Genomic DNA, 11,408 nt, shown 5'->3' on the forward strand with positions numbered 1-11,408 from the left:
CCACAGTTTCTTGTGATCCACACAGTCAAAGGCTTTGGCAGTCAATAAAGCAGAAGTAGATGTTTTTTCTGGAACTCTCTTGCTTTTTCGATGATCCAGCGGATGTTGACAATTTGATCTCCCATAGAGAGCTATGAAATTGGGAACTACCGTAGGTCATGTGGAGTACAGAAAAGAACTGAGATCAAAAGCTCACTCTCAATCTGTTTTCTTCATCCTCAGTAATATTTCTCTGTCCAAGGTAAATGTTTCTTCTACCCATCTGATTGTTAAAGCCTTCTTGGCCTCAGAGATTTCTCATCCTTAATGGAAATTTGTAGGGTCTTCTTTCTTCTCTCCCTCCTGCTATTTATTTTCACAGTACCCACTCTATGTCCTTTGGCACCACTGCATCACCACCAACACATAATAGGTGCTTCAAAAATATTTGACAAATAAGTGAAAGGTATAAATTCACAATCTCCTCTACATATATTGAGCACCACCACAGATGATGTTGTAACTTTTGCTTCAAGCACTAAACTCATAATTTTAAAAACTCGTGAGGAGATGGATGCTTTTTTATTTTTACCCTGATTTTGCCTATTCCATTGTTCTTTTTCCATTCTAGAAGTCCCAGTCTCCTTCTAGGAAGTTACTTTCTGTTTAGAGAAATTCCTTTAGGTAAGTCTGCTGGCAACACATTCTCTTAGTTACCCTTCATCTGAAAATGTCTTGATTTCCTCTTTGTTTCTAAAGGACAGTTTTGCTATTTATAGAATTCGGGGTTAATTGTTCTTTTATTTTAGCACTTTAAAAATGTTGTGCCACTTCTTTCTGGAAGGAAGCAGAATACTGAATACCTTCTCTTTCCATATTGCTGCTGTATGTTGGCTCTCCTCTGGGCCTGGCAGGCTCTGGAAATGAGGCCAGTAGAGTGGCGGTTAGTCTCATCTTGTGCTACCTCATTCCACCTTACTGATGCTAGGTAGAGATGGAGGCCTAGTCACCCCCTGGACCCTGCTGACACTATCCTGGTGTAAGAATAAGGGCACCACTTGCTTCCACTGGGTGACCATGGGCATTTTCCTTTGCCCTCTCCTTGCCTACTTAGATGCCTTAAGATCATTTTGCTACAGTTAGTACATCTACCTGAATGTAAGAGGTGAAACAACACTTTATAGGTCTGATTAAGGAAGACTGAGCCAAATAGACAATGCAACTACAAATTAACTTTTCCTATTTCTCTTTCTTTCTCTCAGAGCTAGATCCAGGCAAAATAGCTAAGTAGGTAAAATTTGACCTCAGCACATCTTCTCTATTGTCTTCTGGTATCTCCTCACCTTGCTATGAGACACTTAGGCAGCATCCTGAATACTACAGACTATTTCTTTCTCCAAAGAGCTCCATCAAATTGTAGCTACTCTTCTCATTACAAGTTTTTCTGTATTGCTGATTTTTGTAAATCACATTATATATTAATTTAATAAGATTTTTTTAATATGTAAAAGTTTCTATTTAGGGATCCATTGCTTCAGGTTCTTGATATACCACTGACTAGCAAATCTGGTAAATGAAGAGGTTAAAGGATGCTTATTTTTTAATATATGACCCCTTCTATGAAACAACTGTGAGGGAGAGAAGGAGTTACAATTTTTTTTGATTCACTTTATCCTAATACAGTTGCATTTAAATAGAAGCCTTTAAGCAGAAGCATCCATGTTGAAAACATTTAAGGAAGAGAGCTGGTACAGAGACAGAGGTCCTTGGGGCAAGAGACCTTCAGGAATCCTTAATTACTACATTTATTACAAACAGTGTATTGACTCATATCTCCTTAATTTGCACAGAGAATCAAGAGCTGTCTGCTAGATTATAAATTATATATATACACATATGCATATGTATCAGTTCAGTTCAGTTGCACAGTCGTATCCGACTCTGCGACCCCATGAATCTCAGCACGCCAGGCCTCCCTGTCCATCACCAACTCCTGGAGTTCACTCAGACTCACGTCCATCAAGTCAGTGATGCCATCCAGCCATCTCATCCTCTGTCGTCCCCTTCTCCTCCTGCCCCACATCCCTCCCAGCATCAGGGTCTTTTCCAATGAGTCAGCTCTTCACATGAGGTGGCCAAAGTACCGGAGTTTCAGCTTCAGCATCAGTCCTTCCAATTCTATATATATATACTATTTATAAATTAATTATAAATAGTACGTGCATTTCTACTCTTCTGTATTTCATTGATTTGATCTTGTTTCTCAGTTGTCAGAGCTCTTGGATAAAAGCAGTTGCTTTCCCAGGGTGTCATTTTAACTTCTGCTCTGCGTTTCTGAATGAGTGATTTTAGAATTTGTTCTTCGCAGGTGGCACTAGTGGTAAACAGTCTGCCTGTAAGGCAGAAACCTAAGAGATGTATGTTCGATCTTGGGGTTGGGAAGACCCCCTGGAGGAGGAAATGGCAACCCACACCAGTATCCTTGCCTGGAGAACCCCATGGACAGAGGAGCCTGATGGGCTACAGTCCATAGGGTCACACAGAGTCAGACAGGACTGAAATGACTTAATACTCACACACGTTATCCTTATTCAGTTGTTGCTGTTTGATTATTGGAAATTTATGATTTAGGTTCCACAGGACAAAAATGTTAGATTGTCAAGGAAAAAAAGAGTCTCTGAAAGAGAACAGACTTGTGGTTGCCAAGGGGGAAGGTGGGTGGGGGAGGGATGGATTGGGAATTAGCAGATGCAAACCATTATATATAGAATGAATAAACAGCAAGGTCCTACTGTATAGCACAGGGACTTATATTAAATATCCTGTGATAAACCATATGGAAAAGAATATGAAAAAGAATGTAGATGTATATATAACCGAGTCACTTTGTTGTACAGCATAAATGAACACAACACTGTAATCCAACTATATTTCAATAAAATAAGGTTTTTAAAATGTCTTTGATACATTAAGTTTATGTAACTTTTTTCCCCCTACCATGATGGACACCTGGCTTTTCTTTCATTGTAACTTTCTATAAGCATCATGATTGTGCTGCAAAGTGCTCCTTAGAAACTGGTGGTGCTTTTTAAAAAGAATCGTCTTCTGAGGTATTGAAATGAATAGGTACAACTTGCAGTTGCCCTAGAAATCTATCCAGACACCAGGATATTGACTAGAAAAGCCTCTCTCAACCTAGAGAGACATAGAAAGGAGAAATGCTTACCTGAGAATGAGTTAACCTATGTTGATATATAAATTATACTTTATATATAAATTTAAGTTCTGATGTCAATTTTAAGAAGTTCTGCTTTGCTAAGGGACTTGGGAGTGAGGGAACTGTTAGTTAATGATAAATAGGATTAAAGAATCCATTGTATTTCCAGCAATAACAAGGGTGTAGCACCTCAGGCTCATCCATTTGTGGGTTGTTATTCTAATGTTGGAAACAGTGTAGCACTTCCTCTCCAGTTTCATTCAAATTTCATCACTAATCTGCCATTTAAATGTTGTATTTTCTCATTTCTAAAAATGGTTATATTTAATAATAACAGTGATACTCATCAGATTGTACCTTACATCTGAATAGTACTTAAGAATTTACACTTTCAGAGACTTCTCTGGTGGTCTAGTGGTTAGGAATACACCTTCCAATTTAGGGGATTCAGGTTTGATCCCTGGTGGGGGAACTAAGATCCCACTTGCCAAAGAGTAACTAAGCCCCTGCACCACAACTAGAGCCCCTGCTCTCTGCAGTTACTGAGCCTGCACACTCTAGAGGCTACCTGCCACAGCTAGAGAGAAGTCCGCATGCCACAACAAAGAGCCCACATGCTGCAACCAAGACCCAACACAGCCAAATAAATAAACATGAAAAAGAATTACACTTTCATACAGAGCATCTCTTAATACATCCTAAGGGCTTCCCTGATTGCTCAGTGGATAAAGAATCTGCTTGCAATGCAGGAGACACAGGGAATGAGGGTTTGATTCCTGGGTCAGGGAGATCCCCTGGAGAAGGAAATGGCAACCCACTCCAGTATCCTTGCTTGGGAAATCCCATGGACAGATGAGCCTGGTAGGCTACAGTCCATGGGGTTGCAAAGAGTCCGACACGACTAAGCAGCTAATCATGAGCATGAGAATACATCATAAAAGGACAATATTTCTTTAAAATGTATTATTCATAACCATGTGGCACTAATGGTAAAGAACCTGCTTGCCAATGCAGGAAACATAAGAGACAGGGGTTTGATCCCTGGGTCTGGAAGGTCACTTGGAGAAGGAAATGGCAACCCACTCCAGTATTTTTGCCTGGAGAATCCCATCGACAGAAGAGCCTAGCAGGCTACAGTCCAAGGGTTTGCAAAACAGTCAGACACAACTGAATGACTAACACTTTCACTTTCATAGATGATTCACTACACTGTACAGCAGAAACTAACAATATTATAAAGCAATTATACTCCAATTAAAAAATTATAAAAATAATAAAAAGAAATCACCGATAACAAGTCTTTGTGGGTTTAGCTGAATTTAGTGAGGGTTTCCTGGGGAAAATAGAGAGGAAAAGCAACAGATTTCAGGGCAAACATTAAATCTTCTCATTCTGAAAGTGCCTGCTCTCCCCACCACTGTTGATTTCCTGCTTCCAGAGGCTCTCCACCTCGCTGGCTCCCTCCCTCTTCCTCTTCCCTTTCCTCTCTTCTTTTGTCTGCCACTTTCTCTCTCTTGAAGGGAGCTTCAAGAACAAATAAAATATTCCTCCCCTTGCCTCACCAAGTGTAATTTCCCTTCCATCAAAGCCATGGCTCCTGCCCACGTCCAGGACGTGGGGCTAGAGTGGGAACACCTTTCCAAAGACTGTCTTCTTCCTGAGAATTAGTGTCACTTGTTAGTATTCTTCTCCACCTCATTACCTTTACTTTTCGGCATTTTCTATTAGAGAGAGAAATTAAGGTCAAAGAAATTATTCCATCAGGTACCCAGGTACAAAAGAGATAAAATCAGGCGGGCTTCAGCATCTTCTTCCATAAAAATTAACACTTTCCTGGAAACATTCTTTTCTGTTTTTCTGCACTAAATTGAGTATTTTCCATTTTCTTAATGTTTGCAAATTTAGTAGAGGAGAAAATGGTATCTTCATTTAAAAATCTTTTTTTTTTTTAAATGATCATTTATCTGAACTTACTTACAGAACAGAAACAGACTCCCAGACTTAAGAGAATAAGCTTATGGCTGAGGGGGAGGATAAGAGGAATGGATAGTTAGGGAGTTTGGATAGATGTGTACACACTGCTATATTTAAAACAGATAACCAACAAGGATGTGTGTATAGCGCATGGAACTCTGCTCAATGTTATGTGGCAGCCTCGATGGGAGGGAAGTTTGGGGGAGAATGTGAAGTCGTTCAGTCGTGTCCTACTCTTTGCGACCCTATGGACTGTAGCCTACCAGGCTCCTCTGTCCACAGGATTTTCCAGGCAAGAGTCCTGGAGTGGGTTGCCATTTCCTTCTCCAGGGGATTTTCCTGACTCAGGGATCGAACCCGAGTCTCCCGCATTGTAGGCAGATGCTTTACCGTCTGAGCCACAAGGGAAGTCCTACTGGGGGAGAATGGATACATGTATACGTATGACTGAGTCCCCTGGCTGTTCACCTGAGACCATTACAACATTGTTTGCTAATTGGTTATATTTCAATACAAAATGAAAAGTTAAAAAAATCATTTATCTATTATTTGTTTCAACATCTTTACACAATTAGTTTTATTCTCCTTCAATAAAATAGACACTGGAAAAAAAAATACCTTGAGTATCTCCCTTTTACTTGATCACTTCATTTCTTTTGTGATCATTCAGTAGATACCCTATTTTACCAATTCGAGGACACAGATTTTCACATTTGTCATTTTACTGTCGATGGTGTGCAGTTGGTACTACACATGCTGAGTTTGTCACTTTAAATGTGTTTTAAAAGATTATAATATAATTTGAGATTGAAATAGAAAGTTTTGTGTACAGAGAAGTGAATGAAAACAAAATAGGGCATAAATTTCATATTGATGAAGTAAATATTCATTGTTGAAGAAGTAACCACAATTCCATTTATTTGCAAAGCAATGGCCATATGCTTTCTGGGACCTAAGGACAAACTCACAAATAGATGAAGCTGAGTTATTATTATTTTTACATGCAAAAAGATTGCCTATTTTATGTCAACCATGGAAATGGAAGGAGATAGTGTTAAAATCATTCAAATGTATGAGAAACAAAATCAAGGCCATAAGATACTGGTTGCACAATGTAACTGCTGCTGCTAAGTCACTTCAGTCGTGTCCAACTCTGTGTGACCCCATAGATGGCAGCCCACCAGGCTCCCCTGTCCCTGGGATTCTCCAGGCAAGAACACTGGAGTGGGTTGCCATTGCCTTCTCGGGCACAATATAAAGACATAGTTAAATTAAGTGAAAGAATATACAAACTCAAAGTATTTATAGCTTTTAATTATTAATTATTATGAAATTTTCTTTAATTCTAATTTTATCGATTATAAGGCACACTATTAAGAAAGCTAAAATGTCATAGCTTTCTTAATAGTGTGCCTTATAATCGATGAAATTAGAATTTAAAAAAAAATTTCATAATAATTAATAATTAAAAGCTATAAATACTTTGAGTTTGTATATTCTTTCACTTATGTTATCTTATTTGATCCTTTTAATAAACCTGAGACATTTATGACACCTCTTCAATCAGATCAGTTGCTCAGTCATGTCTGACTCTTTGCAACACATGGACTGCAGCACACCAGGCTTCTCTGTCCATCATCAACTCCTGGAGCCTGCTCAAACTCATGTCCATTGAGTCAGTGATGGCATCCAACCATCTCATCCTCTGTCATTCCCTTTTCCTTCTGCCTACAATCTTTCCCAGCATCAGGGTCTTTTCAAATGAGTCAGTTCTTCACATCAGGTGGCTAAAGTATTGGAGCTTCAAGTATCAGTCCTCCCAATGAATATCCAGGACTGATTTCCTTTAGAATTAACTGGTTTGATCTTGTAGTCCAAGGGACTCTCAAGAGTCTTCTCCAACACCACAGTTCAAAAGCATCAATTCTTCAGTGCTCAGCTTTCTTTATGATCCAACTCTCACATCCATACATGACTACTGGAAAAACCATAGCCTTGACTAGATGGACCTTTGTCAGCAAAGTAGTGTCTCTGCTTTTTAATATGCTATCTAGTTTGGTCATAGCTTTTCTTCCAAGGAATAAGCGTCTTTTAATTTCATGGCTGCAGTCACCATCTGCAGTGATTTTGGAGCCCAAGAAAATAAAGTCTGTCATGGTTTCCATATTTTCCCCATCTATTTGCCATGAAGTGATGAGACCGGATGCCATAATCTTTTTTTCTTTAATTAATTAATTTATTTTAATTGGAGGCTAATTACTTTACAATATTGTAGTGGTTTTTGCCATACACTGACCTGAATCAGCCATGGGTGTACATGTGTCCCCATCCTGAACCCCCCTCCCACCTCCCTCCCCATCCCATCCCTCAGGGTCATCCCAGTGCTCCAGTCCTGAGTACCCTGTCTCATGCATCAAACCGGGACTGGCGATCTATTTCACATATGATAATATACAAGTTTCAATGCTTTTCTCTCAAATCATCCCACCCTCACCTTCTCCCACAGAGTCCAAAAAGTCTGTTCTTTATTTCTGTGTCTCTTTTGCTGTCTCACATATAGGGTCATGGTTACCATCTTTCTAAATTCCATATGTATGCATTAATATACTGTATTGGTGTTTTTCTTTCTGACTTACTTCACTCTGTATAATAGGCTCCAGTTCCATCCACCTCATTAGAACTGATTCAAATACATTCTTTTTAATAGCTGGAAATGGCAACCTACTCCAGTATTCTTACCTGGAGAATCCCAGGGACAGAGGAGCCTGTTGGGCTGCCGTCTGTGGGGTCGCACGGAGTCGGACACGACTGACGCGACTTAGCAGCAGCAGCAGCAGCAATACTCCATTGTGTATATGTACCACAGCTTTCTTATCCACTTGTCTGCCGATGGACAATTAAGTTGCTTCCATGTCTTAGCTATTATAAACAGTGCTGCAATGAACATTGGGATACACGTGTCTCTTTCAATTCTGGTTTCCTTGGTGTGTATGCCCAGCAGTGGGAATGTTGCATAATCTTTGTTTTTTGAATGTTGAGTTTTAAGCCAGATTTTTCATTCTCCTCTTTCACTTTCACCAAGAGGCTCTTTTGTTCTTCTTTGCTTTCTGTCATAAGGGTGGTGTCATCTGCATATCTGAGGTTATTGATATTTCTCCCCACAATCGTGATTCTAATCTTCATTAAACTCTTACCTTTTTATTATCATTATTTTATATTACTATTTAATAATAATATTTATCATGATTTTATTATGCCCATATTACAATTGAGAAATAATCATAGCATACATAAGATTCATAATGTGTTATATATGATCATAAAATAAGCAACAAGATATAAATAATTATGGGCTTCCCTGCTGTCTCAGATGGTAAAGAATCTGCCTGCAATGCAGGAGACCCAGGTTCAATTCCTGAGTCAGAATAATGATATTTAATTTGATTATCATGTCTATTTGCAACAGAAAAAATTCAAGTTCAGAGTGATTTGCTCAAGGTAACACAGTGTTTAAGTAGCAGAGTGTAGTTTTGTGGTTTCATCTTGGAAAATTCTGAAGACTCTACTGCAAGCTTTGTGATATGTCAGTTTCCTTACATGGTCTCTCTGGACCTCAAAAGAAAAATGGTGCCTAGATATTTCTCCAGACATCCCTCTGATGGGATGTGGAAAATGTGGAAAGGAACAGATTTAGTTAGGTGCTTTGGGTTGTAAGAAACAGAAATCACAAATCAAACTGGTTCTAGCAAGAAGAAAATGCACTATCTCACAGGAAATCCAGAGATAAGGCAGCTTCCAAGGGCAGTTGAGTCAGTGACTCGCTGATGTCATCAGAGACTCAAGTGCTTTCCATGCCCCCTCACTGCTCTTCTCTGTATCAGCTTCATGTCAAATCGGTAGCAAGCCAAGTACAGCCATATCATATATAGTAAAATATCCAGGATGACAACACACAGAGGAGAAGAGAGAAAGTACCCTTCCGTGGTTGTCTCTCAGGGAAAGGAAGCTTTTTATTTTTTTCCCCAGAAGCCCCTCAGCATGACTTTATGTTTTTGTCTTGTTAGTCAGAGTTGGGAAACAAGCTTAACTAATAACAGGCAAGGAAGCTGGAGTTATTCTTATAAACCTGGAGTTGGAGGTAGGGTATCTTCCTTTGAGTCACAACCAACCTTTTGAGACCAGGAAAAGAAATTGTATTCATAGTTTCTGTTTATCAAAGAATGTGTGCTAAAGTGAAAGTGTGAGTCATTCAGTTGTGTCTGACTCTTCGCAACCCCATAGACTGTAGCCTGTCAGGCTCCTCTGTCCATGGAATTTCCCAGGCAAGAATACTGAAGTGAGCTGCCATTCCCTTCTTCAGGGGATCTTCCCAACCCAGGGATCTAATTCAGTCCTCCTGCATCGCAGGATCTGAGCCACCAGGGAACAGAACATGTGCTAACTTAATTTCTATAATGACACCTACACAATCGTTCTCTCCAGTTAGTTTTCTTCTAACCCATAGATAGAAAATCAGGTTCATCATTCCTAAAATTACACACACGCACAGTTTATAAAATTATATGGTAGATCCTCCTGTTTTTATCTTTTATAATATTACTGCAATGTGTGCTTTACTTGAAACTCCATGCACTTAATGCTTTACTAGGGCAATGATAATAGCAAAGGAGAACACAAAGTCGGATCTGTAGAATATGGGATCAAACCAAGAAGACCTTGCTTGGTTGGTTGATAACTGAAAAACAAGATCATATGTGGCAGTTACATTATAAGATCTGAAGTGAAATCATGAGTATGTTATAGAAAAGTCTTTTTATTCTTTCAGAAGCCATTTAACAAGTAGCAAATAAGACTGGAGTTGGGCTATGACAGGATAATAGATTTCTCTGCCAGAAAAAAAAATGATGTGCAGTTGTTATCCTAAGGAACAAAGAATGTAAAGAGGAGCTTAAAATTGTGGTTTTGTTCTAGAACACATTTGTAAGTAGAATGCATTCGTTCTTAAATAAAAACCATATCTGCTATTATGTATGAAATACGATGTACTCTTATTTTAATACTGAAAAAATACAATAGTCATTTTGCTAATACAAAAATGTGTATGTGATTAAGTACTGTCATTCATTTACAGTAGATGCTAAGAACTGGTCAATGGGAATCAGTACATTAGTGTTTTAGGTTATAAAGGAGTGTACTTACAAAGCTCCATGAAAATGAACTACATAAAGCCGTCTTCTTGGTTTTAAAAAATGAGACCCTAAAGAACAACACAATAGAAAAAAAGGAAAAGAAAACAGTAGACAACGCAGAGAAGATAGAATGCAAAGACTAGTATATGTATGCAAAGATATTCAACCTCAGTTACACAGAAATCCAACAGAAAAGGAAATAATACCAACGTTCATCTGTCATACTGGCAAAAATTATTAACCAGCCGCTATTGTTAAAGAGAAGGACATTTTGGCATGGTTGGGTAGAGTGTAAATTGTTACCTTTTCCTGTGATAGGTTGATAGTGTACTTGAAATCTTTTGTGTTCCGTTTCCAGTCTTCTTCACCTCACCTATATCTTATTTCAGTCACAGTTGTGGTGACTCAGTGTGGGCTCAGATGCAAGTTGAGCTAGCTCTTGCCCCAACCTAGAGTTTCTTGGATGACTTATAACTCAGGACTCTACAAGATTAAACACAACTGCTAACACATGTGTGAACCAGAAGTGCTGGGCTGTGAATATCCTTTGAGGCAAATCTCTGACCAGTGGGGGCCAGAAGTGATATTTAAATGTTTCTCCTCTTCCCTCTTTACCCACTCCCTGCCCAAATGGATGGGTTTGGAATACATTTCATATGGCTCTTCAGAAATTTCTGCAAGTTTAAGCATCCAGCCACCTGTAGTGGTGGACAGCTCAATAAAGCATTTTCAGTTCAGTGCAGTTCAGTTCAGTCGCTCAGTCATGTCTGACTCTTTGTGACCCCATGAATCACAGCACGCCAGGCCTCCCTGTCCATTGCCAACTTCCGGAGTTTACCCAAACTCATGTGCATCGAGTCGGTGATGCCATCCAGCCATCTCATCCTCTGTCATCCCCTTCTCCTCCTGCCCCCAATCCCTCCCAGCATCAGAGTCTTTTCCAATGAGTCCACTCTTCGCATCAGGTGGCCAAAGTATTGGAGTTTCAGCTTCAGCATCAGTCCTTCCAAAGAACACCCAGAACTGATCTCCTTTAGGATGGACTGGTG

Source organism: Bos mutus, chromosome 9, assembly GCF_027580195.1.
Source record: "Bos mutus isolate GX-2022 chromosome 9, NWIPB_WYAK_1.1, whole genome shotgun sequence".
Classification (NCBI taxonomy): Eukaryota; Metazoa; Chordata; class Mammalia; order Artiodactyla; family Bovidae; genus Bos; species Bos mutus.